Below are 22823 nucleotides of genomic sequence, written 5' to 3'. Positions count from 1 at the left end.
GCTCTCCATCCAACCTCACTGAGCTGGAGCTGTTTTGTTAAGGAGGAATGGGAAAAATGTCAGTTTCTCGATGTGCAAAACTGATAGAGACATACCCAAGCGACTTACAGCTGTAATTTAGCAAATTGGTGGCGCCTCACTGACAGTATTAAGAGTTTGCTGCACTGAGGGGGCTGAATAATTTTGCACGCCCAATTTTTCAGTTTTTGATTTGTTAAAAAAGTTTGAAATATCCAATAAATGTCGTTCCACTTCATGATTGTGTCCCACTTGTTGTTGATTCTTCACAAAAAAATACAGTTTTATATCTTTATGTTTGAAGCCTGAAATGTGGCAAAAGGTCGCAAAGTTCAAGGGGGCCGAATACTTTCGCAAGGCACTGTATATCAAAAAAGATGATTCTCCTATGTTATATATTTTATCATCTTTTTTGACTCTACTGGGCCTGTAACAGGTCAAACCAATTTTTACATCTACCATAATTCACATCTATTTAGCTTCCAAGACTAGATGGTTAACTTGATAGCTCACTAGCAAGCTAACTTAACAATTTAGCATTGTGCTACATCATCCTGGCACTGCCACCCCGTTTTACTGCAGTTTAGACCCTTCTTTGGGAAGTCGTTCAACTTTAATTTAATTTTAATTTAATTTTTTTGTAGATTTAGTAGCTAGCTGTTTATGCAAGACACAGCAGCTGTTATTTAAAAATGCACCAGATGTTTTTTTTTGTTATGTTTTTACATAATTCACCTATTTCAGGCCAGTGTGTGATAAATTATGTTGTAGATATTAGCATTCTTTTATAGAGATTTCTGCATCTGCGACAAAAATGTGTTTAGTGCTCTAATGTGTATTTTCTATAAAGAATATTTCAACAATATTAGGTATATAGGTACATAAAGCACTGCTTTATACTGCGACACTTATTTTAATGTTTTTGTGTCCTCCAGTTTCTACCTAACTGCAGAGAATTGGCTGCCTCATTTTTGCCTGGAGAGTCACCTCCTCAGTGTTTCAGTGTCTGAAGCCGTTGGCTGGTTGTGAACCGTTTGGCTCTTTCTCCACTAGCAAGCAACCTCACAATGTACCCCAATTGCTCTTCAATGTAATTTTTTTAAAGGATTTATCAAATGCTACACTTATGTAATCAAAACACATGGCTCATTTGGGATTTTAACTACCAAGCTGCCATCTCGGAGTAGACTTATAACGCTTTATTGTGACTATATTTTAGAAAATAGCGGTGGAGGAGGAGATTCCATATAAGGAGCACAGCAGAGAAGGCACCCCTTGTGTAATCTGGGCATTTAAGTAAGTGTTTTCTTGGCTTTTCTCGTGATTGTAGGTCATATACAATATACTACGAGACGCATTCATTGTACACTATTGTTTGTAGGTGGTTATGATCAATTGTTTCAGTGTCACGGACATTTATTTTGGTGATTTCACAAAGGTGGGGGATGGGCAGCGTCAGCGTGTGTCCGCGCGCGCATGTGTATGAATGTGTGTGTATGTAAATATGTGCGCGTGTGGTGACTAGAAGCTTGCTTCCTACGCCTGTCTACAACTTCACAGGCTGTGTAAGGTTGTTTGTTAGCCACTTTAAATGTATGATGATGATGATGATGATGATTATCATCACTGCCAAGCATTTTAGCTAAACCATTAGAAAAGTTTTATCAGAGGGGTTGAAAACAGATTTGTAGCCACAAATCTAGCTGTAATGTAAGCTTTGTTGTGACACATGGACACAAATAAGCATGTTACACCATTAACTGGCTAGCTATACCAAATGGATTTGGATACGTGGAAACGTTTATTTAGGCGTATGTTAACTTATAAATCATAATAATAATAATAATAAACAAAATCAGAGCTTATTGACAATTCAGCAATGTAACACATGAGTGTGGGGGAAGGGAACTCCGAGTCAGAGAGTGCTACTCTAGTGGCGCATTTACCCGGTGTGTTACCCAAAAGGCTCAGACTTTTCTGTTTCCATCTGCACCTTGTCGCACTAGGCCATGGCTCTGGCGGACCTGCTCTCACTTGGGGCCAAAGCCAGACCACTGGTACTTTTCAGCTTTCATTTCATAACAATGGCTCACTGAACTTGAACACCTTTTCACAAAGCAAATATTTTGATAATGCAGAGGATGTTGAGCCTGCTTTTTAGAAGTCCTCAGTGCCAGCCCTAGCTATGGCAACACCATTTCACTAGTATAACATAAGGGTGTATACACTACTAGTGTAACTGGTGTTATAGTCGAAAAGCAGCATAGCTCAACTTAATGACACAGCAGTAGCCTAGTTGATGTCCAGGGATGCTGCCACATGTCGACTCCAATGCTTCCCACAGTTGTATCAAGAATGGTGCACCACCCAAAGGACATCCAGCCAACTTGACACAACTGTGGTAAGCATTGGAGTCGACATGGGCCAGCATACCTGTGGAAACTGTTGCGTGTGAAAAACCCAGCAGCATTGCGTTCTTGACACAAACCGGTCCGCCTGTCACATACTACCATACCCTGTTGAAAGGCTCTTAAATATGTTGTCTTGCCCATTCACCCTCATACACAATCCGTCTGTCTCAAGGCTTAAAAATCCAACATTAACCTGACTCCTCCCCTTCATCTACACTGACAGAAGTGGATTTAATAAGTGACATCAAAAAGAGATCATAGCTTTAACCAGGATACACCTGGTCAGTCTGTCATGGAAAGAGCAGATGTTCCTAATATTTTGCTCACTCAGTGTATATTCCAGTTGTTTTGCTTGACCTAAGAATTTATATTGAATTGAAATGTTGCAGGTAAACCTAGCTCCTGTTTAAGATGGTATTGACCCAGTATTGTCTGACCACTATGCTTTATTATATTATGGGGATATTCAATCAGTGAAATTATCTATTAAACAATAGAACAAAGGCCTAACACAACACAAGTCTAGTTAATGATCTGCTTTATACACAAGATGCCTATATTCATACTTCATATAGACATGAATTAAGTTGATCATATTTACATAGCTTAAAGTCTCACCCTCTTATGTAGCTAGTGGTGGACTAGCTCAGTTATGTAACAGGTGCTTGACAGTAGACTGAAGGAACATGTGGGGGTGGGATGAGTGGATTTCATTTCCTCAGCAGCAGTTCTTTGTTTCATAGATTGCCAGGACCATGACAGAACAAGGCATAAATACAAAATCATCTATCAATAGTTCTCATACCAAACCATATTTCATTTAAATGGCACACATAGGCTGAGAATTTAACAATCAGAAATACAGTCAGAAATATGATCTTAGTTCAGGCTAGTTCTTATTGTGTGTTCACATGCTTTATAATTGGAAACTTGGGACTACTGATGAAATTCCCGGATAAGCCAAACTCCATGTGCGCTTCCAATTTGGGAATACTAGTGGGAAACTTGGATAGCGTCGTTGTACCCCACGTTTCCCAGTTAGGCTAGACAGTTCAGAATTTTCTTCTTGCAAGGAGCATGTGAACGCAACCGTACACCAATAGGCTATATGACAGTTGGTTTGTTTTAAACCTTCACAATGAGCCTTATTTAGCCTAAATAATGTATTGAGCCAAAGGGAAATCAAGTGACATGACTGACAGAGCTAGACTTAGCCTAGGCCCAATAGTAATAATGCTGACCTCTACGCTAATCTGAAGGGGGTTCAGCTTGGAAGGAATGATGAAGCTCCGTTGAGCGTTAGGATAAATACAAAAAGGTATAATGCGTAGCTAGAGAGATGAGAAGTTTAACTCTTCTTCATAAGCTAATATAAATCAGTGCCAGGCTGTGTGTTGGGGACCTTTCCGTTGCTCTGTCATTTGTTTTTCCTCTGGGGAGGCCCAGTGAGACGAACAGCAGCAGCAGCCCCTCTCCTCTTCTCTCCCTGTTGACACTTATCACATGGTGTGTGTTGTGACCCCAGAGGTGAAGTTTAACATGCTGAATGCCCCTGAACCCAGAGCACCCTCCCACTTTAGAGTAGTGCCTCTAAGTCCCAAGGCATACCTTCCCTATGCTTGAAGCGGTCTTTGCTGACTGTGTGATAGGTGATGGCCTCTGTGATTTCTGTGTCCATGGAATGTTTTTCGTAGGTCGTGACACGTGAACACCGGCAATCATTTCCTGTTTAACGTAGGTGGGTGTTAGTGGCAGAGGGGCTTTGCTGCTGTCAGTCGCTTTATTTTTACCATGCTATCGTCATAAATTAGGGGATGGTTCTTCTTCAAATGATTGAATACATTTGTCGTGTTTCCTCTTGTTGTCGCCACAATGCTGAAGTACTTTGTAACAACAGTTGCATTTGGTTGACATTGGTTTGCCTGTAGCTGAAATACTGCCATACCACCAAATCGACATTCTCGTTAGCACTAGCAGGACTCATGTTTCTGACACACACAGAGGTAAAGCCACATTGTTTCTAAACCTGTACTGTATTTGGTAAAGCCCTTTCTCTCCTCACCAGCATCTAACTGTACACTCCAAGCGGGGATGCTTATGATTGGCCAGCATGTGCGGGCCATGCAGAGTGAGAACCCACTTATGATTGGTTAGCATCCTCTGTGCATGTACAGAGTGAATGAACGGGGAGTCTAGAGCATCTCATTGTAAGAGGTACCATAGTAGTTATTGTTGTATTAACACAGTTTCTAAGAAAGGAGAAAATTGCAGCCTCTTGCAATATGGATATTGCACATGCCAATATCACAATTTCGATCAGAATAGGTAAACACGCTGGGAATAATGATTGTATTGGTCAAGCAGAGCGATCAATGGAGGAGGAGGCAGCTTTTCTTTGGAGCACATTAAATCTAGGCCAATGTGCAAAATATATATATTTTTTTACAGCGAATTAGGATAAAGGCAGGTTTAGGGCTCTAATCAATATACATCACAGAAATTCAGCATTACAGCGTGATATAAAGTTAAAGGCAATGTTTCTGCATTAGCGGAGACGGCATTCATGGTAAACGCTGCAGATGGCGGCTCAATTGGAAATTACTTTAACATTTCTATCGTCCAATTTGTAACGCTTCAGCGATACAGATTGAATAGATCCCATACTCTTAGCTAGCAGCAGTAAGCTAAGAATGACCTGCTTGGTGACAAAGGCTGTGTTTACATGGGCTGGTCTTTTAGATGTTGTGCACAACTTCCTGAGAAGTCTGACCTAATATTAGAAATCACGTGAATCATATGAACCAGTCAAGGACTGTATGCTATACCAATCAAATGGTAGTCTCTTATTTCACTGACCTGAGTTTAGGACTAATAAAGGAGGAGTAGACCTACATTATATTCACATGAGTGGCGCAGCGGTCTAAGGTGCTGCATCTCCAATTTGTAAGTCGCTCTGGATAAGAGCGTCTGCTAAATGACTTAAATGTAAATGTAAATCTCAGACATCTCAGTTCGATCCTGGGCTGTGTCACAACCAGCCATGATTGGGAGTCCCATAGGGCGGCGCACAATTGGCCCAGTGTCGTCTGGGTTAAGGTTTGGCCGGGGTAGGTCATTGTAAATAAGAATTTGTTCTTAACTGACTTGCCTAGTTAAATAAAACATTTTTTTAAGTGCTAGTTGATTGGCTATGATCCTCATATCCTTTATTTTCAACCAAGAGGAGAGGTGTTCTATTCAGGCCTAAACTTGAGCACAACGACTCGATTCTGTGCTATGCTATCTATTCAATTGAACTAAAGTTATCAATGATTTAGCATAGACCAGCGAAGTAGAGGGTGGTAATTGACCATTGAAGGTGACTTTAGATTGTCTTCCCATGGGTATCAAAAAATGTGTTGCACAAGTTAAACAGTGAAACCTTCATGTCCATTATTAGGATTATCTCATTTAAATTTCTGACTCGCATGAAATAGCCTGGTGGTTGTATACTGTACAATGAACTACAAACCTTGTGAATAAGTCAAACACAATAACTAAACAAACACAGCAGAATGTATGCTGCAATGAAAATATAGCAAGCTACCAAACACGTTAAACTGCTATTTAATGACATGCCTGGTCTGTAGGATCTCGCTCTTCCTGTGCCTCAGCACAAGTAGTCTGACTCGCTTGCTAAGCATTTCCAGGATCTGTATACGTCCAGTAAAATGCTAGCCTACCTTTGCCCATCTTAGAAACTCTGCTATGGAATGTGATCTGTGCTGCGATAACAGCAGGGGAAGGAAAGGGAGAGGAGGAGTTCCCTTACTCATTGGTCATGTAGGCCATCACTTACAACATCTCTTAAAGCTTTAATTAAATACTAATCCCTGGGGTATACTGTATTGACTCTCATCAAATAGCAAGAGGATCCCCTCTCTTAGCACCTTTTCATCTGAAAACTGTGTTACTTAGGCTAGGCTATTTACTGATTTTTGGCATCAAGGACCATCCTGCTTCGGCTTATTAGTTAGACAAATCTAAAGGCTCTAATTTAGTGAAACGTATACTCTTTCTTGCTGAAGTAGTATGGAGAAGCAGACTTGAAGATTAGAATTGGTTGACTTCTGTTTGTGGGTTAGCCTTACACTAAAGGTTGAGTGAAATAGCAATTTAGTTTAACGCTTATTAATGTATTCTAATCAGAATCTCTTTCTTTTGTCCTCAGACTGAAGAAGGATACTGTGATATCTGAATGACGTTCGGGCACATGGTAAGCACATTGACCTCCCTCTATAACCAAGCTGATATCTGAGCTAAATCTTTAAAGTTGATTTTCATAAATGCCTGCTTGTACAATCAAAGCTGTTGTATTGTGAGTAAGGAATTAAGGAGGCTATAGACTATTGGTGACAAACTATCCTTACCTTGCGTGGTTACAAGCAAAAGGTAGACTTGTTGCACCCACTGAATGATCTAGTGTTGTCACGATACCAGAATTTGGACTTCAATACCAGGTTTAGTATCACAATACTCGATACCGAAACGATACTCGATACCAAGACGATACTTTAAACCGAAACGATACCAGGGCAAAAAAGAAAGCGTATTAGCTCAAGTCACAGAATAACCACTGAGCTTTTTTAAAATTAACATTGAACGATATGTTGATAGTTGATAGAACTAAAATAACAGTTTGAATATCTTCTATTATATATGCCATTTCATAAAAAAAGAACACCATATTAATAACAGAAGAACTGAGACTCAAAGCATACTAAATAATTTGACTAATTACATCTAAACTGTTTTAGAATGTAATTTGATATATATCAGGGTTAATTCAATCTATGACCATAATATTGGGGCAAATGACATTCCTTACAGGTAAATCATTGAATCTATTTAATGAATAATTTAGTTCCAAAATGACAAACAATTTGAAGCTAATTACTGAAGCTTCTACAGTGCATTGTATTCAGACCACTTTACTTTTTGCAAAAAACATTTACTTTACAGCCTTACTCTAAAATGGATTACATTTTTCCCCCTCATCAATCTACACACAATAACCTATAAAGACTTAGCAAAACAGGTTTTTAGACATTTTTGCAAATGTACAATATCAGTCTGGTGCAGTGGTTGAAGTGCTTTCTTTAACATTGCCTTTGAACGGCAGAAGGCTTTATGTAGCAGTCAACAGAAAGCTTTACATGCTGACCAGACCGCTCACGCGTATGTTGATTTTGTCCATCCACACCAGACTTGATCAGGACACGCAGGTTGAAATATAAAAACAAACTCTGAACCAACTATATTAATTTGGGGACAGGTTGAAAAGCATTAAACATTTATGGCAATTTAGCTAGCTAGCTAAGCTAGCTTGCTGTTGCTAGCTCATTTTATTTTACCTGAAATGCACAAGGTCTTCTACTCCGACAATTAATCCACAGATAGATGGGTAAACCGAGTACTAGAAATGAAATCTCTCCTCCTTCAGCCTTATTTTTCTTCTTTGGACTTTATATGGCGGTTGGCAACCAACTTTATGGTGCATTACCCCAACCAACTGAATTGTGGACCTCAGTTCATCTTTCAATCACCCACGTGTGTATATGCTCCTAAAACCAATGAGGAGATGGGTGAGGCGGGACTTGTAGCGCATCAAGTGTCACAAATATAACCAAGTTCTATTTTAGCGCCTGGCTACACAGTGTGGGTGCAATGATTGAATAACATGTGAATTTTAGTCAGATGAAGTCAGATGTACTTTGATATAAGTAGCCTTTTTTTTACTTGAATGTTGAAGCTAGGCCTATATTCACAAATGCGAGTGAAATGCATGCAATGTGGAGCCCTGACCATCCGCCAACGTGGCTGGTGAAATACTTACGTTCCATAATTTTAGGCCCTGTTCCTGCTGCTATTGTCTCTTATGCAAGACAGCAATATGTATTTTTTTTTGTGTACTCAGTGAGCGGTGGATTTAATCTGAGCTCAATTAGGAAGCGTTAGCTTTTTACCTTGAGACCCTAAAATGTTTTTGGGATGATCTTTATAAAGTTTTGATTAAAAACATTGCCAACTGTAACCAGGTTTCCATCCAACCTTTTTATGCGAGTAAAGTATGTTGGATAAAAAATGTCACGACAGGCCTGATAGAAACAGCAAATTTGTCTGTAAACTTTCCATATGTCGACAAAACAAAATACGTTAAACAAGGTGAGATCTTTTTGTTTCTGTAAAATGTATTATCCGAGAAATGGCGGTGGAAACGCTGTTATGCGCAAATATTGATATAATAACCATCATATCGAAGTAAACTTGGAGTCACGTGATATGTTATATGGTCCTCCCACTACGACTCGGGAAAGCATGCAGTTTATTATGCTACAGATAAAGTTATGATGAATTTCACAGTGTGGTAAAAGTGCACGGTAATGAGCTTGATGCTGCTTTCCAATAAATACAAATGTTCTGTTGACATTGTAAGTAAACAAAATTGTGCCTTGAATGAATGCATCAAGCATGCTGTTGGCTAAACCAACAAGCTCTCACAGTCTCACTGCAGAGTTAGACGTTTATCCACACTTCTCCAAAGTCAAATTTCGAAGTTGCTCCAAATGTCAAATTTGGAAAGTTAATGTTTTGGATATTAGCTTTAGACACTCATTCTGAATTGTTAAGGTAAGGGATAGGGTTAAAACAATAAACTAGTGTCCACCGCTGGGATCGAAACTTCTGATCCAGAATCATGGGATTACTTGATGGTAATAGCGCTCACTGTTGTCCCTGGTGGCCTGTTTTAAAGGCATTTCCTGACATCCAATTTCAAAGTCACTTTTGAGTGATCTGCCTGGGCTAAACAGGCCTAAATATACTATAAAGCAGGGATCATCAACTAGATTCAGGCCAATTTTTTCTTTCTTGAGCGGGTGGTCAGGGGGCCCGGAACGTAATTACAAATAATTTGTTGGCACGTGAATTTGTCTGCAAGAAGGCCGAACAGATACCTGGTTGGACCCCCCCCCCCCCTTTCCTCCAGAACAGCCTGTGTTCTTTGGGGCATGGATTCTACGAGGTGTGGTGTTCAAACATTGATCAATTGGAATCAATGGACCTAACTTGTGCCAGGAAAACATTCCCCATACCATTACACCACTGCCACCAGTCTGTATTGTTCACACCAGGCAGGATGGGCCATAGACTCATGCTGCTTACGCCAAATCCTGACTCTGCCATCAGCATGACGCAACATGAACCGGGATTTGACGGATTAGGGGCCGCTTCTTCTTGTTGTTAGCTGATGGGAGTGGAACCCGGTGTGGTCGTCTGCTGCAAGAGCCCAACCAACGAGATGTGCGTTCCGAGATGCCGTTCTGCACACCGCTGTTTTACTGCTCAATTATTTTCCTGTTTGTGTCCTGCCTGTTAGCTTGCATGATTCTTGGCATTCTCCTTCGACCATGCTGTTTTTGCCCACAGGACTGCAGGCTGACTGGATGTTTTTTGTTTGTCTCACTATTCACTGTAAACCCTAGACACTGTCGTGCGTGAAAAGCCCAGGAGGCTGGCTGTTTCTGAGATACTGGAAATGGTGTGCCCGGCGCCTAGCACCGACGATCATACCACGCTCAGTCACTTAGGTCACTCGCTTTGCCCATTTTAACGTTCAATCGAACAGTAACTGGATGCCTGTCTGCCTTTTATATAGCAATCCATGGCCACGTGACTGTCTGTAGGATCAAACCATATTTCGTGAACAAGGTGGTACCTGATACACTGGCTACTGAGTGTGTATATCTCTATTATGCATGGGAACAGATTTCCAAAATTAAAATCACTTGGAGTGGATTTTCTGGTGTTTTTAGTCTAATGTCCAGAAATAAAAAATCTGAACTTGTGGGGCCAAATAAAATCAGTTTTGCCAGTTGGGGATGCCTGCTCCAAAGATATTGAAGATAGCTTGACAAGTGTATGGCAGACAGACCACGCAGCATGTTTTCCATTCCCAAATAGCCGAGATATCCAACATAATCTCATAACCATTTAACATACAAAAGAGGCTTTGACATTTTGTAGTGCTGCAGTATGTTTGTCAATTGCTTATTTTTGACCCTCTGTTTGTCTTGCAGGTTGTGAAACTGGTAGACTGTGCCCTTTCAAAACATATTTGTTGTGAAAACAGACTTACTACTGTGGTAAGTAGCCTGTAGGAAGCTACAGATAATGTTTATTGGTCTGCATTTTGGGCTAAATGCTGTGTAATCAGCCTTAATTTCTGAGTAGGATTTTCTCTTTTTATTGGATGGCTTTGTCTTTGTTCCTCAGCTCTGTGAGCATAGATCATTGTAGTGTAGCCTAGTTACTGGGGAAAGAAAAAGCTCTATGGGCTATGGCTATGAGCGCTGTAGTGAATGGATACTAGGCAGGATGGAGAGAGAGGGATGTAAGGTCACTCTTTGCATACCTCACTCAGGCACGATCAAGGTTTCATACCTCAGACCTCTAATATTGAATAAAAAAACACAGGTCTACGCTTGCGGTTTGTATGCCGATGTGAGAGCAATGGATCAGCGATGGATAAATGGATCATAAATGTGCTCTTGACATTGGGATTTATATGCTAGCACACGAAGTATGTGGACACCGCTTCAAATGAGTGGATTCTGCTATTTCAGCCACTCCCATTGATGACAGGTATATAAAATCAAGCACACAGCCATGCAATCTCCATAGACAAACATTGGCAGTAGAATGGCCCATACTGAAGACATCAGTGAATTTCAACATGGCACCGTCATAGGATGCCACCTTTCCAACAAGTCAGTTCGTCAAATTTCTGCCCTGCTAGAGCTGCCCCGGTCAACTGTAAGTGCTGTTATTGTGAAGTGGAAATATCTAGGAGCAACAACGGCTCAGCTGCGAAGTGGTAGGCCACACAAGCTAACAGAACCGCCACGTGCTGAAGTGCATGGCGTGTTGAAATCGGCTGTTGCAACACTCACTACCGAGTTCCAAACTGTCTCTGGAAGCAACGTCGGCAGAAGAATGTCAGCACGTTACCAGCCCCAATGCATAGTGCCAACTGTAAAATTTGGTGGAGGAGGAATAATGGTCTGGGGTTGTTTTTCATGGTTCGGGCTAGAACCCTTAGTTCCAGTGAAGGGATATCTTAACGCGACAGCATACAATGACATTCTAGATGATTCTGTGCTTCCAACTTTGTGCACAAAGCGAACCATACAGAAATGGTTTGTCGAGATTGGTGTGGAAGAACTTGACTGGCACTTTGCCAAGTGCTAAGAAACTGATTAGCGATAAGATGATGATAACATTTGCATGGCACATTGAAATGAATATAATTTGCATTTTTGTCCTTTGCAACATTTTACATTGAGAATCTTAAGTTTTTGGGGTCTTTTGTCTTCATCAGCTAAAAATACAGTATGTAAGAACTCAATGTGGCGTTGTCAAGGCTACTATGCAATTAACTTCCAATTCAAACAGCATTGTGCACATGTTGGCTATGTTAAGGCCTGTACTTCATCATTCCAAAGGTGCACATTCACCATTTCAATGTATGGATTGAGTCAGTGTGGGGAAGTTGATTAGACTGTAATGTGAAAGGAGCTAGACCTCCAGTGGATTACACACGTTCACCACAAAGTTACGTGATGGCAAGTCGATGTACTTACATGGCAATTAGCCATCCACTAGGGACAATGTGAGTGACTGTTAACACCTAGTAGGCTCACAACGAGCTAGGGCTTTGTGGATGGGGTTGAGGAAGACTTAAATCGTGAGCTACGGCTCCGAACATTGTGGGTTCAGTCCCAGTGCAAGGCACACATTTTTAAATTTAGTCTTCTTTAATTTTATTTTTATTTTTATACCTTAACCACTTGGAATGAATGCCTAAACTTAGCCCCCAAGGTTAGTTTCAGTTTGATTAGTTGACTGGAAGCTGACAGGACATGTTGTATTTGGTTTGACATGTGGATTCATATTTGGAGGTTAAGAAGTTCGAAATGGGGGGTCGCTATTTGATCATAATTCTGGAGGTTGCGTTTTGTGAAAACCAAGCTACTTTTTGTCTGGTGAGTCCAGTAGTATCAGATGCAGAATGACGTGCAGCCTGATGAATGTTGGCATGACCACTGATCCAGGAGAATAGTCTGCTGGAGAGATGGGAGCTGTAAAATGGAAATACAGCATCATACTGACCAGTCTGTTAAGTCTATACAGGTCCAGAATCCACTTGCAAAAGTTTTTAAGCTCATTCAGTGAGGTTCAGTGCCCTGACAATATGATAATCTTGCAGTTTTAAGGGTCGATGCATTGGAAGGTGAGGCACGACACTATCTCCCTCTCTAATCATTTAACAAATCACCTTCATTTCCTAAAATGCTTCATTTCTTAGAGAGGATGGGTTTCTTTGTAAACACCGTTGCTCCTGTTTCCATCCAGTGAAACTACAGAATGTGGACTGGATGCAGATAGAATCACACCTTATGTCGGCTAGGCTATTGGTGTAGAATGCATATTATTGCAGTGTGAGCTTGCATAGAATGTCTGAGGTAGACTAAACTATACTGAATGTGTCTCAAACTATGTCAAACTCTGATGTTCTTTTTGACCTCAAGGAATCCAGAAATGTCACACCTCTACATAGGAGCATGTTATGACTGCATTTCCTTTGATCTCAACGCTATCTGTGTGCCAGAGATAAAATAAGTTTGCTTCTGAGTATGTCAGTGTTCACACCACACTAGTAGGACTCACTGACAAATGACCTTGATGTACCATAGCGCTTCCATTTCCCACTCTTTCAGTTGAGATGTCAACTAGGTTTTACATGGAACCCATTGCCTTTTGCAAAGCCTAGTCTATTATTAGCACAGCATGGCAACAGTTCTGCCTGTGTTTTGTTTTAGGCCTATTTTTTTACTGCTGTCAGCAACATGATTGGTATTGTCTGTTTAGCTGCGAATTTGTACAAACTAGGCATATATGGTAAATCGGTGCATCAGTGATGAATCAGTGAGTGTGTGGCAAATATTGACAAAAACCGTGTTCATGTGAGAAATGTGTACAGACATAGGTTGACTAGCTACCAAAAGAGTGGGATTGTAGCAGTTTATATTGCTTTTGCTCATTTACCCATGTCCCAAGTTAACCACAAATGCAGCAGACAGGCATGCCATTACCATCTGTCACCTTAGAGCAGCGAACAGCCTTCCAAATGGTAGGGGGATGGGATCTGCAACCTATGTTAAAACCATAAGTTGACGTTACCTCAATAGTTTTTTTTGCAGACCCTAACCTGCTATAGGCTGTATTAATCTCTAGTCAGTATTGCATTTGCAAGGTAATTTTCAATACAGGTTCAAGCTGTGTGTTAATACATTTCCTTGATTCTTTGAAAATGTCCAGCCAGGATGTAATTGGTTCAGCTTTTATCAGCTTTTAGATCAGGCTGCAGTCCGTGAAGTTTGTTGATAGCATGTCTGCACATTGGCTGAGTGACACATTCCTTAGGGAAAAAGTGCAATGGATTTTTTTGTTGTGTTTTTTTAAGATGTAAGATACATATTCAATAAGATACATATTCAATAGGCCTAAATCATTAGATTTGCACTATTCTACACCCTGAAAGATAAGAAGCCTTTGACTTTGGTTCTGACTTTTTAAGTCTAGAGGGAAAGGGAAATGGAAATGATGCAGGCCCTACTGTGCGAGCAGATGTGTGCTCTGCCAATATTTTTTATTTATTTATTTTTATTTCACCTTTATTTAACCAGGTAAGCAAGTTGAGAACAAGTTCTCATTTACAATTGCGACCTGGCCAAGATAAAGCAAAGCAGTTCGACACATACAACGACACAGAGTTACACATGGAGTAAAACAAACATACAGTCAATAATACAGTAAAAAAAAAAAAACAAGTCTATATACAATGTGAGCAAATTAGGTGAGAAGGGAGGTAAAGGCAAAAAAGGCCATGGTGGCAAAGTAAATACAATATAGCAAGTAAAACACTGGAATGGTAGTATTGCAATGGAAGAATGTGCAAAGTAGAAATAAAAATAATGGGGTGCAAAGGAGCAAAATAAATAAATAAATTAAATACAGTTAGGAAAGAGGTAGTTGTTTGGGCTAAATTATAGGTGGGCTATGTACAGGTGCAGTAATCTGTAAGATGCTCTGACAGTTGGTGTTTAAAGCTAGTGAGGGAGATAAGTGTTTCCAATTTAAGAGATTTTTGTAGTTCGTTCCAGTCATTGGCAGCAGAGAACTGGAAGGAGAGGCGGCCAAAGAAAGAATTGGTTTTGGGGGTGACTAGAGAGATATACCTGCTGGAGCGTGTGCTACAGGTGGGAGATGCTATGGTGACCAGCGAGCTGAGATAAGGGGGACTTTACCTAGCAGGGTCTTGTAGATGACATGGAGCCAGTGGGTTTGGCGACAGTATGAAGCGAGGGCCAGCCAACGAGAGCGTACAGGTCGCAATGGTGGGTAGTATATGGGGCTTTGGTGACAAAACGGATAGCACTGTGATAGACTGCATCCAATTTGTTGAGTAGGGTATTGGAGGCTATTTTGTAAATGACATCGCCAAAGTCGAGGATTGGTAGGATGGTCAATTTTACAAGGGTATGTTTGGCAGCATGAGTGAAGGATGCTTTGTTGCGAAATAGGAAGCCAATTCTAGATTTAACTTTGGATTGGAGATGTTTGATATGGGTCTGGAAGGAGAGTTTACAGTCTAACCAGACACCTAAGTATTTGTAGTTGTCCACGTATTCTAAGTCAGAGCCGTCCAGAGTAGTGATGTTGGACAGGCGGGTAGGTGCAGGTAGCGATCGGTTGAAGAGCATGCATTTAGTTTTACTTGTATTTAAGAGCAATTGGAGGCCACGGAAGGAGAGTTGTATGGCATTGAAGCTTGCCTGGAGGGTTGTTAACACAGTGTCCAAAGAAGGGCCGGAAGTATACAGGATGGTGTCGTCTGCGTAGAGGTGGATCAGAGACTCACCAGCAGCAAGAGCAACATCATTGATGTATACAGAGAAGAGAGTCGGTCCAAGAATTGAACCCTGTGGCACCCCCATAGAGACTGCCAGAGGTCCGGACAGCAGACCCTCCGATTTGACACACTGAACTCTATCAGAGAAGTAGTTGGTGAACCAGGCGAGGCAATCATTTGAGAAACCAAGGCTGTCGAGTCTGCCGATAAGGATGTGGTGGTTGACAGAGTCGAAAGCCTTGGCCAGATCAATGAATACGGCTGCACAGTAATGTTTCTTATCGATGGCGGTTAAGATATCGTTTAGGACCTTGAGCGTGGCTGAGGTGCACCCATGACCAGCTCTGAAACCAGATTGCATAGCAGAGAAGGTATGGTGAGATTCGAAATGGTCGGTAATCTGTTTGTTGACTTGGCTTTCGAAGACCTTAGAAAGGCATGATAGGATAGATATAGGTCTGTAGCAGTTTGGGTCAAGAGTGTCCCCCTTTGAAGAGGGGATGACCGCAGCTGCTTTCCAATCTTTGGGAATCTCAGATGACAAGAAAGAGAGGTTGAACAGGCTAGTAATAGGGGTGGCAACAATTTCGGCAGATAATTTTAGAAAGAAAGGGTCCAGATTGTCTAGCCCGGCTGATTTGTAGGGGTCCAGATTTTTCAGCTCTTTCAGAACTTCAGCTGAATGGATTTGGGAGAAGGAGAAATGGGGAAGGCTTGGGCGAGTTGCTGTTGGGGGTGCAGTGCTGTTGACCGGGGTAGGAGTTGCCAGGTGGAAAGCATGGCCAGCCGTAGAAAAATGCTTATTGAAATTCTCAATTATGGTGGATTTATCAGTGGTGACAGTGTTTCCTATCTTCAGTGCAGTGGGCAGCTGGGAGGAGGTGTTCTTATTCTCCATGGACTTTACAGTGTCCCAGAACTTTTTAGAGTTAGTGTTGCAGGAAGCAAATTTCTGCTTGAAAAAGCTAGCCTTGGCTTTTCTAACTGCCTGTGTATAACGGTTTCTAGCTTCCCTGAACAGCTGCATATCACGGGGGCTGTTCGATGCTAATGCAGAACGCCATAGGATGTTTTTGTGTTGGTTAAGGGCAGTCAGGTCTGGGGAGAACCAAGGGCTATATCTGTTCCTGGTTCTAATTTTCTTGAATGGGGCATGTTTATTTAAGATTGTTAGGAAGGCATTTTTAAAAAATATCCAGGCATCCTCTACTGACGGGATGAGATCAATATCCTTCCAGGACACCCCGGCCAGGTCGATTAGAAAGGCCTGCTCGCTGAAGTGTTTCAGGGAGCGTTTTACAGTGATGAGTGGAGGTCGTTTGACCGCTGACCCATTACGGATGCAGGCAATGAGGCAGTGATCGCTGAGATCTTGGTTGAAGACAGCAGAGGTGTATTTAGAGGGAAGTTGGTTAGGATGATATCTATGAGGGTGCCCGTGTTTAAGGCTTTGGGGGTACCTGGTAGGTTCATTGATAATTTGTGTGAGATTGAGGGCATCAAGTTTAGATTGTAGGATGGCTGGGGTGTTAAGCATGTTCCAGTTTAGGTCGCCTAGCAGCACGAGCTCTGAAGATAGATGGGGGCAATCAGTTCACATATGGTGTCAGAGCACAGCTGGGAGCAGAGGGTGGTCTATAGCAGGCGGCAACGGTGAGAGACTTGTTTTTAGAGAGGTGGATTTTTAAAAGTAGAAGTTCAAATTGTTTGGGTACAGACCTGGATAGTAGGACAGAACTCTGCAGGCTATCTTTGCAGTAGATTGCAACACCGCCCCCTTTAGCAGTTCTATCTTGTCTGAAAATGTTGTAGTTTGGAATTAAAATTTCTGAATTTTTGGTGGTCTTCCTAAGCCAGGATTCAGACACAGCTAGAACATCCGGGTTGGCAGAGTGTGCTAAAGCAGTGAAAAGAACAAACTTAGGGAGGAGGCTTCTAATGTTAACATGCATGAAACCAAGGCTATTACGGTTACAGAAGTCATCAAAAGAGAGCGCCTGGGGAATAGGAGTGGAGCTAGGCACTGCAGGGCCTGGATTCACCTCTACATCGCCAGAGGAACATAGGAGGAGAAGAATAAGGGTACGGCTAAAAGCAATAAGAATTGGTCGTCTAGAACGTCTGGAACAGAGAGTAAAAGGAGGTTTCTGGGGGCGATAAAATAGCATCAAGGTATAATGTACAGACAAAGGTATGGTAGGATGTGAGTACAGTGGAGGTAAACCTAGGTATTGAGTGATGAAGAGAGATATTGTCTCTAGAAACATTGAAACCAGGAGATGTCATTGCATGTGTGGGTGGTGGAAATAATAAGTTGGATAAGGTATAGTGAGCAGGACTAGAGGCTCTGCAGTGAAATAAGCCAATAAACACTAACCAGAACAGCAATGGACAAGACATATTGACATTAAGGAGAGGCATCCTTAGTCGAAGTGATCAAAAGGGTCCAGGGAGTGGAGAGGTTGGTTTGGGGGTCACGGCGATTTAGACAGCTAGCCAGGACATCGGTAGCAAGCTAGCATAGGATGGAGGTCTGTTGTTAGCCACCTCTTGCGTTCCGTCAATAGATTAGTGGAGTTCCGTGTTGTAGAGGGGATTAGTCCAAATCACACAAAAAAAAAAAAAAAAAAAACAATAGATATAGTTATAGAGGCCCAAGAAGAAACATGTTAATAATAAAAATAAATAAATTGTCCGATTGTCTATTCTGAGAGCATCCGGTAAGACAGCTAACGGTTAGCAGGCCGCAGATGGGCATTCAGGTAACGTCGCACGGAGGAGCCAGCCGGATCTCCTTCGGGTAGATAACGTCGGCAGTCCAGTTGTGAGGGCCCGGAGGGGCTCCGTGTAGGCAGTAAAACGGGTCCGGATAGGTGACTGCAGCCCAGGAGTGATTGACGGAGCTCAGGAGTGGTTGACGGAGCTCGCTAGCTCCGGAGTAATTGATGTTTGCTCCGGAATCGACGAAAGCAGATAGACACACGGATAGCAGCCAGCTAGCTGTGAGATCCGGGAGTGAATGTCCAGAGAGCAGTTGAAATCCAGGGACATGGAGAGAAAAAATCGGTCCGGTATGTTCCGTTCCGAGCCGCTGCGCTGCGCCGTACAAAACTGGCGATAGATTTTCGAGTTAAAGGATAGCTAATGACCACAAACCGTGGTTAGCTGAATACGAACGAGTTGCCAGTAAAGAAGCTAACTAGCTTCTGGCTAGCTTCTTGGAGGATTGCAGATTTGATTGCAGATTTGAGGTAAATAATACGTATTTATACATATCAATTGGTGAGGCAGGTTGCAGGAGAGTGTATTGAAGATGAGTTGATGGAAAATAAAAATAAAATGTATGTGAAAAAAAAGTTGTAAATATATATATATACACGACACGACAAGACGAGGACAAAAGACGTCTGAACTGCTATGCCATCTTGGAACAAGATGTATATTCTGTATAGCCTAGCCATTGACAACACATAGCGAGATTTTTCTTTGTGTTTGTGTGTGTGTGTGGGGGGGGGGGGGGTAGATAGATCAGCTTTAATATTGCAGATTGTGGCTACTAGAAATGTAGTTATCTGCATCATTTCCAATACCCCATATATTTTTTGGTAGATATCTATGTTTACCCGCCACATCCATCTTTAATCTGCTGTGACACTGCCAGCGTGTGGCATGTAGGCCAAATGTGTGTGCATTTGTGTTTTCATCTGTGTGTGTGTGTGTGTGTGTGTGTGCAGCCTACTTTTTAGCTCGATTTAAAGCATTCTGAGAAAAGCCGCTCTGTCTCAGTGTGAAACAATAGTTGTGGCTACAAAGTGAGTCAGCTCGGCTCCATAGGCAATGTGCATGTTATGTTCTATTAGAGCTGAGCGATATGGCCAAAAATACATATTGCAATAAATTGCCTGAATTGATACGATAATAGAACGCTAAATTTCTAACATTAATGTGCACCACCGTTTTAAAAATTGTATTATCCTTTAAACTACTACTACTAGTTTGATGGTTGTAGCCATCAGTTGTCCCATTAACAATCATCCATATTAGCAAACGTATTTCATTTCAAACTTCACATTTCTCTAGTATATGCTACTTATCGTAATGAACGATATCAGAAAATTGCCTGTGATAACTGATTTGTATGGTCGGTGTCAATCATTTTCGGTTTACCGTCCCAGCTCTACAGTGGGTATAGAAAGTCACCACCACCTTTTAAAATGTTCACCTTTTGTTGCCTTACAGCCTGAAACGAAAACACGTCAAATCAGACTTTTTCCGGCTTTATTTACACACAATATCCAAGTGAATTGGCAAAGAATTTACTGTGAAAAAGTATTACAATTAAAACCGTAAAATACCCTATTTGGATAAGTGAACACCACCCTGAGTTATTACTTGGTGGAACCAGCTTTTGCTTGAATTACAGCCATGAATTTCTTTGAATACGGCTCTACTAACTTATATTTGCCCATTCTTCCTTGCAGAATTGTTCAAACTCAGTCAAATTGCATGGGGACAGATCATGGACTGCACTCTTCAAGTCATTCCACAGATTCTCAATGGGATTTAGGTTGAGGCTCTGACTTGGCCAATCAAGGACATTTACCTTCTTGTCCTTCAGCCACTCTACAGTTGCTTTGGCAGTGTGCTTTGGATCATTGTTATGTTGAAACATGATCCATCTTCCCATTTTCAATTTTCTGGCAGAGGGCTGCAGGTTCTCCTCAATAATCTGTTGGTATTTTGCACTCTCCATTTTCCCTTCTATCCTGACAATTGCTCCTGTCCCTGCTGAAGAGAAACACCCCCACAACAGGATGCTGCCACTGCCATGCTTTACTGTAGACATGGTGTTCTTTACTGTAGACATGGTGTTCTATACTGTAGACATGGTGTTCTATACTGTAGACATGGTGTTCTATACTGTAGACATGGTGTTCTTTACTGTAGACATGGTGTTCTATACTGTAGACATGGTGTTCTATACTGTAGACATGGTGTTCTTTACTGTAGGCATGGTATCAGTTCACTGTAGGCATAGTGTTGTGTACTGTAGGCATAGTGTTCTATACTGTAGGCATGGTGTTCTTCACTGTAGGCATGGTGTTCTTCACTGTAGGCATGGTGTTCTTCACTGTAGGTATGGTGTTCTATACTGTAGGCATGGTGTTCTTCACTGTAGGTATGGTGTTCTATACTGTAGGCATGGTGTTCTTCACTGTTGACATGGTGTTCTATACTGTATGCATGGTGTCAGTTCACTGTAGGCATGGTGTTCTATACTGTATACTGTAGGCATGGTGTTCTATACTGTAGACATGGTGTTCTTTACTGTAGACATGGTGTTATTCACTGTAGGCATGGTGTTCTGTACTGTAGGCATGGTATTCTTCGCTGTAGGCATGGTGTTCTTCACTGTAGGCATGGTGTTCTATTACATTTACATTTAAGTCATTTAGCAGACGCTCTTATCCAGAGCGACTTACAAATTGGTGCATTCACCTTATGACATCCAGTGGAACAGTAGTGCATCTAAATCTTTTAAGGGGGGGGTGAGAGGGATTACTTCATCCTATCCTAGGTATTCCTTAAAGAGGTGGGGTTTCAGGTGTCTCCGGAAGGTGGTGATTGACTCCGCTGTCCTGGCGTCGTGAGGAGTTTGTTCCACCATTGGGGGCCAGAGCAGCGAACAGTTTTGACTGGGCTGAGCGGGAACTGTACTTCCTCAGTGGTAGGGAGGCGAGCAGGCCAGAGGTGGATGAACGCAGTGCCCTTGTTTGGGTGTAGGGCCTGATCAGAGCCTGGAGGTACTGAGGTGCCGTTCCCCTCACAGCTCCGTAGGCAAGCACCATGGTCTTGTAGCGGATGCGAGCTTCAACTGGAAGCCAGTGGAGAGAGCGGAGGAGCGGGGTGACGTGAGAGAACTTGGGAAGGTTGAACACCAGACGGGCTGCGGCGTTCTGGATGAGTTGTAGGGGTTTAATGGCACAGGTAGGGAGCCCAGCCAACAGCGAGTTGCAGTAATCCAGACGGGAGATGACAAGTGCCTGGATTAGGACCTGCGCCGCTTCCTGTGTGAGGCAGGGTCGTACTCTGCGGATGTTGTAGAGCATGAACCTACAGGAACGGGCCACCGCCTTGATGTTAGTTGAGAACGACAGGGTGTTGTCCAGGATCACGCCAAGGTTCTTAGCGCTCTGGGAGGAGGACACAATGGAGTTGTCAACCGTGATGGCGAGATCATGGAACGGGCAGTCCTTCCCGGGAGGAAGAGCAGCTCCGTCTTGCCGAGGTTCAGCTTGAGGTGGTGATCCGTCATCCACACTGATATGTCTGCCAGACATGCAGAGATGCGATTCGCCACCTGGTCATCAGAAGGGGGAAAGGAGAAGATTAATTGTGTGTCGTCTGCATAGCAATGATAGGAGAGACCATGTGAGGTTATGACAGAGCCAAGTGACTTGGTGTATAGCGAGAATAGGAGAGGGCCTAGAACAGAGCCCTGGGGGACACCAGTGGTGAGAGCACGTGGTGTGGAGACGGATTCTCGCCACGCCACCTGGTAGGAGCGACCTGTCAGGTAGGACGCAATCCAAGCGTGGGCCGCGCCGGAGATGCCCAACTCGGAGAGGGTGGAGAGGAGGATCTGATGGTTCACAGTATCGAAGGCAGCCGATAGGTCTAGAAGGATGAGAGCAGAGGAGAGAGAGTTAGCTTTAGCAGTGCGGAGCGCCTCCGTGATACAGAGAAGAGCAGTCTCAGTTGAATGACTAGTCTTGAAACCTGACTGATTTGGATCAAGAAGGTCATTCTGAGAGAGATAGCGGGAGAGCTGGCCAAGGACGGCACGTTCAAGAGTTTTGGAGAGAAAAGAAAGAAGGGATACTGGTCTGTAGTTGTTGACATCGGAGGGATCGAGTGTAGGTTTTTTCAGAAGCGGTGCAACTCTCGCTCTCTTGAAGACGGAAGGGACGTAGCCAGCGGTCAGGGATGAGTTGATGAGCGAGGTGAGGTAAGGGAGAAGATCTCCGGAAATGGTCTGGAGAAGAGAGGAGGGGATAGGGTCAAGCGGGCAGGTTGTTGGGCGGCCGGCCGTCACAAGACGCGAGATTTCATCTGGAGAGAGAGGGAGAAAGAGGTCAGAGCACAGGGTAGGGCAGTGTGAGCAGAACCAGCGGTGTCGTTTGACTTAGCAAACGAGGATCGGATGTCGTCGACCTTCTTTTCAAAATGGTTGACGAAGTCATCTGCAGAGAGGGAGGAGGGGGAGGGGGAGGAGGATTCAGGAGGGAGGAGAAGGTTGCAAAGAGCTTCCTAGGGTTAGAGGCAGATGCTTGGAATTTAGAGTGGTAGAAAGTGGCTTTAGCAGCAGAGAGAGAAGAGGA

At 42.6% G+C, this 22823-nt stretch overlaps 1 protein-coding gene across 4 annotated transcripts in view; it reads left to right on the top strand.

The window, feature by feature from the left end:
* The first annotated feature begins 1013 nt into the window (after positions 1-1013).
* Positions 1014-22823, top strand: part of tbl1xr1a (TBL1X/Y related 1a) — a 39245-nt gene continuing 17435 nt past the window's right edge. For 2 of the 4 annotated variants that reach the window (XM_029632798.2, XM_029632795.2), the window contains exons 1-3: positions 1053-1314; positions 6640-6684; positions 10547-10612. The gene's annotated coding sequence lies outside the window, so the exon portion shown is untranslated. Of the gene's footprint in view, positions 1315-6639; positions 6685-10546; positions 10613-22823 lie in introns of all 4 variants that reach the window. The other 2 variants (XM_029632796.2, XM_029632797.2) reach the window with 2 other exon arrangements.

Source organism: Oncorhynchus nerka, linkage group LG24 (assembly GCF_034236695.1).
Source record: "Oncorhynchus nerka isolate Pitt River linkage group LG24, Oner_Uvic_2.0, whole genome shotgun sequence".
NCBI lineage: Eukaryota > Metazoa > Chordata > Actinopteri > Salmoniformes > Salmonidae > Oncorhynchus > Oncorhynchus nerka.
This window is presented reverse-complemented; position numbering and strand designations above follow the sequence as displayed.